General features: G+C 40.2%; 1 pseudogene; it reads left to right on the top strand.

Moving 5' to 3' along the window:
* Positions 1 to 2440: 2440 nt before the first annotated feature.
* LOC140222180 (uncharacterized) lies at positions 2441 to 5837 on the top strand (annotated as a pseudogene).
* The last annotated feature ends 315 nt before the right edge of the window (positions 5838 to 6152 follow it).

Consider the following 6152-nt stretch of genomic DNA (forward strand, 5'->3'; position numbering starts at 1 on the left):
TTGAAAGGAACACTGGCTTTGGGACTTAGAAAGAACCGACGGTTTTGGTCGGGTTCTCAGGGGTCGGGGCCGAGAACCGGACTTGAGCTCTCATGCTTAGGAAGAGCTGAGTCAACGGGGTTTGGGACTTGGATTAAGATTAACTTGGCTGATTAACCAAGGTCGTTACAGGGTGACAGTGTGAGAGTGAGAGTATGGGCAGCCGAGGCCACCGAGACGTGGCGACCGAGTGCGGATTCTGAGGAGGAAAGGGAGACGGAGGAGGGTGCCTCTTTGGCTCTTGCTGATTCGGCTGCGGAGTGTGTGTAGTGGGGTGGTAGGCCCGCGGCCCCTCGGCTTGCTGGGCATGGAGTGACCGGTGTCAGTAGTGGGCGTCGATCAGGACAGTCCCAACCCACCCGTCGTGTCTAGATGCAGTATTCATAGCATATCATCAAAAAATATGCTACCATTATGAAAGGCAACCACCATGTAAAAAGGTGACCTTAAATAATAAATACTAAGGCAATAAACATTATGATTACATCTCAAGGAAAAAAACTTTTAGACAAACCCAATATTTATTGGCAACATAACATTAAGAAGGATTCTTTTGTGTCATAAGGAAAATGAATACGACCATTGCCACAACGTTTTAAAGTCTTTGGTGAACATATAGTATATATATAAGATATAACTGTTCATTATTATGGATAATTTAGTAATTATTACATTGTAAAAGTTTATGCTAGTGTCAAAAATAAAATCATAGTGATGTCATTTGTGTTCTTTTACCATGATACCCTTATACTACCTATACTACTCATGTATACTACACATACCACAGGTGAAGGTTTTAGTAGTATACAATTAATCTTGACCGTCGAATATTTTTATACTAGTCCTTTTCGAACACTAATATAGTTTAGTATTGTGTACCGTAAAAGAGCTCTTGTACAATGGGTAAGTTGTATTTCTGCAAGGGAGAATTTGGAAAATAGTACTAGTTTCACATTGTGAAATGGCACTTCATACATGTGAATTCAGAGAATAGCATTGGTTTTACCAGTTGGATCTCTAAAGCACACTACGGCTACCTTTTTCTAGTCTTCTATTTAACTTTGGTCCTTGCTTCAGTTAGGAATGGATCAAATTGCCCCGTGCAGCAATTTCAGTCACGCTAACATTCATTTCTACCTCTAAAGCCACTTTGAATAAAAGGAATCACAAATTTTACATAAAACATATTACATATTACTTTGCAGCATTTTGGATGGTGTTAATCTCCATAAGTGATCTATGAGACTTGGCAAGGAGTTTCTAAAATTAAACAAGGATTGAAAACTATCATACCAACTCCTAGAGCTTTTTGCCTGCCTCTTTGGTGCAAACTACAAAATCAGATTGGGAGGATGTGCATCTCGCGGCCGGCGACGTGTTGCCAACTTGCCATCCACGTTGTCTGTGCCCTTGCACTTGCAAGCTATGCAATCATCACCCTTGTTCAAGCCATTCATGTTGATGCTCCCTCCACTAGAAATGTGTTGATCTATGATGAAAATTTTATGACACATTTGTTCTCATCATAGATCTAAGACGTTGCTGGCTGAAAAGATCAAAAAGTTTGATATCCGAGCAAATTTAGTGACAAAGATATGAAACGTCATAAAAGTTGCCATTGTAGCCAAAAATAAATCGTCACTCACTGTTACATGGTGGTTTTGTAACAATATAAGCTCCACAAAAATGTCATAAACCAAAGAGGGTCCCACATGTAAGTTTAAGCTAATAAATAGGACGGTAAAATAAAATGGAAATGTGCTCCTCCCGTGGGTCGAACCTGTTACCGATCGAATGGGAAGTTTTTACCGTGACTGGATCCCACATGTAAGGTAAGTTTCAGGTGAGTGTGGTATTTGGTGGCAGAAAAGCCCGCGTTGCAATCAAAAAGTAGTTTACTTGCTGCTGTGCTCCCGCGATAGGGAAAAAAGAAGAACAGAGAGAAGGCGGCCAAGACGGAGCACTCCGGCGGAGATATGGTGCTTCCTACTACGGCGCGTCAATCTGGTCAGTAATTTTGAGTTGAATTTGCCATTTCGCATTAAGGTCTTTCAATCTGATCAATAATTTTGAGTTGAATTTGCCAAAATTTCGTAGATGGATAGACGTTGGATACACGATTGTCTACTATTTACCCCCGAGCATGAAAAAAGGGTCAATGATTTCATGGAAGTTGTTAAGAGTAGATACTCTAACGATGAACAAATACTATACCCGTGCCGTGGATGCCTGAATCAGTCTAGATGTACTATGGATATGGTTAACCTGCACTTACTTTTGAATGGGATGGCAAGCACCTAAACTAGGTGGATCCATCATGGAGAAACATTCGAGGATAGGGTTCAAGAAAATGCAAATCTGCAAGATAATAGGGTTCGATAAAACGCAATCCTGCAGGATGATGGGGTTGAGGAAATTGCAATTCTACCGGATGAGGGGATTGTGGATAATTCAGTTCTGCAGGATGATGGTGATCAGGAAATGGTTTAGGAAAATGAACACAAATCGGGTATGAAGGAGGATGAAACACTGAAGATGGACTTCCTGAAATGATAGCCGACATGTGCCACGCTAAAGAGCTTGGAGGGAAAATGTTAGAATTTATAAAGGAACATATAACCGTAAGGTGTCACCAAGATCTAAATATACACAATTTATATTTGTTATGAAGTTATTTCATATCAAGTCTTTCTATCGGATCAGCAATGTTGCATTCAATGCGATTCTGAGGGTGGTATCCCTTGCTTTCCCAGGAGCATGTGTTCCGACATCTTACAATGACGCAATAAAGTACATACGTGCCATGGGACTCAGCTATGAATCTATCCATGTTTGAAAGAATAATTGTGTATTGTTTCGCAAGACGCTAGCTGAACATGATGTGTGTCCGGTGTGTTGTGAAAGCAGATTCAAGATGGAAAGATGCAGACAACAAGAAGTACATTCCTCAGAAGGTATTGAGGCATTTTCTGCTAGTTTCAAGGCTGAAGAGGATGTTTCTTTCATCAAAAACCACAAAGGATGCACAACCAGTGGAGAATGAGCTTAGCCATCCAGCTGATGGTGAGGCATGGAAAGACTTCGATAAAAATTGGCTGAAATTTGCAAAAGATGCTAGGAACATTAGACTTGACCTTGCAACCGATGGTTTCAATCCATTTGGCAACATGACCAACTCATATAGTATGTGGCGATACTTGTTGTGCCGTATAACATGCCACCATGGGTATGCATGGAAGAATCAAACTTCATGATTGTATTAATGATCCCTAGGTTGAGTTCTCCATTAAAGGATTTTGATGTCTTTTGGCAACCTCTCGTAGATGAGCTGTTCAACGTTTGGAAGGGTGTCGATGCATATGATGCTTGTAGTCAACAATCCTTTAAACTGTATGCTGCGGTTATTTGGTGCATACATGATTATCCAGCACTGAGCACACTGGCGGGGCAAGTCACGAAAAGTTATTATGCCTGTGTGCGTTGTGACAAGGATCCTTGCTCAAGGAGATTGAAGAACAAGATATGTTATATTAGCCATCGTTGTTTCCTTCCAATTGACCATCCATGGAGAAGAAAGAAAGTAGAGTTTGATGGTAATACTGAAAACTGAGACAGGCCAGAGCAATTTACTACTGAGGAGCTTCAACAGCAACTAGAGAAGGTTAAAGAAGTTAAACCAGGAAAGCCTCCTCAAGGTTAGAAAAGGAAGTGAGAACCCGGACAGTGTTGGAGCCGAAGGGTTTGTTTGTTTGACTTGTCGTATTAGAAAACTCTGAAGCTACCACATAATCTTGATGTCATGCACATTGAGAAAAACATATGCAAAAACTTTATTGGAACATTGCTTAAAATTGCTGGGAAGACAAAGGACACGATTAATGCTATGGTTGATTTGGAAGAGATGGGCATTAGACTACATCTACACATGCTGAATACTACGGAAGGGGAGTCATGCAAAATGCTAGAAGCTCCATATACAATGGGTAAAAAGAAACAGAAGGTGTTGTATGATTTTATAAGTCAGGTGAAGTTCCCAGATGGATATGCTTCTAACTTATCAAAGATGTATTGCCGCTGATGGATGTAAACTCCAAACACTTAAAACTCATGATTGTCATATCCTACTCCAAAGGATTTTGCCAGCTTCCCTTCAACATTTTTAATGGATAAAGAGACATACTCTGCTTTTTCAGATTAGAAAACTTCTTTCGGCAACCATGTTGCAAAACTTTGAAGTTGGATATTTTGAATAAACTGAAAATAGATATCCAAATAATTTTGTGAAAGCTTGAGAAAATTTTTCCGCCAGCCTTCTTTGATGTTATGGTGCACTTAGATGTCCATTTGCTTGAGGAAGCAATCCTAAGAGGCCCAATACAATATGGATGGATATATCCAATCGAAAGAAGGCTATGCACATTGAAGCGTTCTGTGAGAAACATGGCTAGGCCTGAAGGATCCATTGCAGAAGCATATGTTGCTAATGAGGCCTTGACATTTTGCTCAAGGTACTTTGTGAATGATGATGTTGGCACACGATTGAATCAGGAGGGCAGGAATAGAGAGAATGTTGAATTGTTACAAGAAGGTGATTTATCTTGTTTCCAGCAAAATATTGATGTAATTGGAGCAGCGAAGACTTCGTTCCTTGATTCGGATTACGAGAAGCTAATTTGGTATGTGTTGAACAATTGCGAAGAGGTTGAGCCATATATTGGGTATGTAATCCATCATGCAATGATTGTACTGCAATTATTTTGGTCTAATTTTCAAATGGATGTGTATTTGCAGGATATTCGAGGCTCAGTTAGAAGCGGAAGGTGTGTCAGACCAGGTTATTGACCGTAGAATTCAGAAAGAATTTGCCCGATGGTTTAAATCGCATGTAAGTTTTCTGCTTTTTCAGAACAAACTTATATTAACTGGCAAGGACACACGGACACACACACACACACACACACACACACACACACACACACATATATATATATATATATATAACTATGGTTTTGTTGTATAGATTGAAAAGGTGCTTGAAGGAGAGGTCTCCGAGGACCTATATGCATTATCAGCTTTACCAGACAAGCGAGGAAGAAAATATTCAACATGTTTTATTGGCAGTGTCTGATACCACACACATGCTTGAGAGGAAAATTGAAAGACACAGAATAGTGGGATTATGGCTGCAGGCTTTCATAACAGTGAGCCATTTGAGTTTTATGGTTGTCTAAAAGAAATTATTGAGCTGCGGTATAACTCATCAGGGCGTGGCATAAATCAAACTGTTGTATTATTCCACAATGATTGGTATGATCTCGGAAGGACCAAGAGGGAACCGAGGATTAGAAAGGATGGGTACTTCACAAGCATCAATACTGAAAGGTATTGGTACAAAAGTGATCCCTACATTTTTGTTGAACGAGCAATGAAGGTTTTTTACTTGCGAGACACCCTACTACAAGACCCATGGAGAGGTGCAAAAATTTGAGCACAGGCATTTATGGAGTTTCAATGAAAATGAGCAGGACACAGTGCCTAGTGGCATCGTACTTGCATATCAAGATGATGTAATTGAAGAAACCTTAAATCATGGTATTGGTGATGGTTCGGAGGCTCCGATGCCTATTACTGACGAGGAGGAGTGGACTCTCGTTCCAGCCGCTCAAGTTACTTCCATTCGACAAAAGGTTCTATCTGATGTGGACGAATTCAATTCTGATAATGATGAGGAGGACGAGACTATCTTGCAATACCATGACGAAGATGAAAATCCTGCACCTGACAATGACGAGGACTAGGATGTGAAATCATATAATGTTTTATTTGATCCGATCTGAACTCATTTGTTGTATAAGATATGAACCGATATGTGCATGTAGACCTTTTATGATAGTAGTTGTGGAAAAATCCTTTTGACACATCTCAATATGTTCAAAAGCGCACTTAGCTGTCTATTGATCCGGCTCGTTGTATTGTAAAACACCAGAACATCCTGTGACACCTTCCAAAATCTTCTAACGCCCATTTGGTTGGCTGTTTATCCAGCTCGGTGTATTGTCAAACACCAGAACATCCTACTTTCAAAATCTTTGAATGCCCATTTGGCTAGCTGT

Source organism: Setaria viridis, chromosome 3, assembly GCF_005286985.2.
Source record: "Setaria viridis chromosome 3, Setaria_viridis_v4.0, whole genome shotgun sequence".
Lineage (NCBI taxonomy): Eukaryota > Viridiplantae > Streptophyta > Magnoliopsida > Poales > Poaceae > Setaria > Setaria viridis.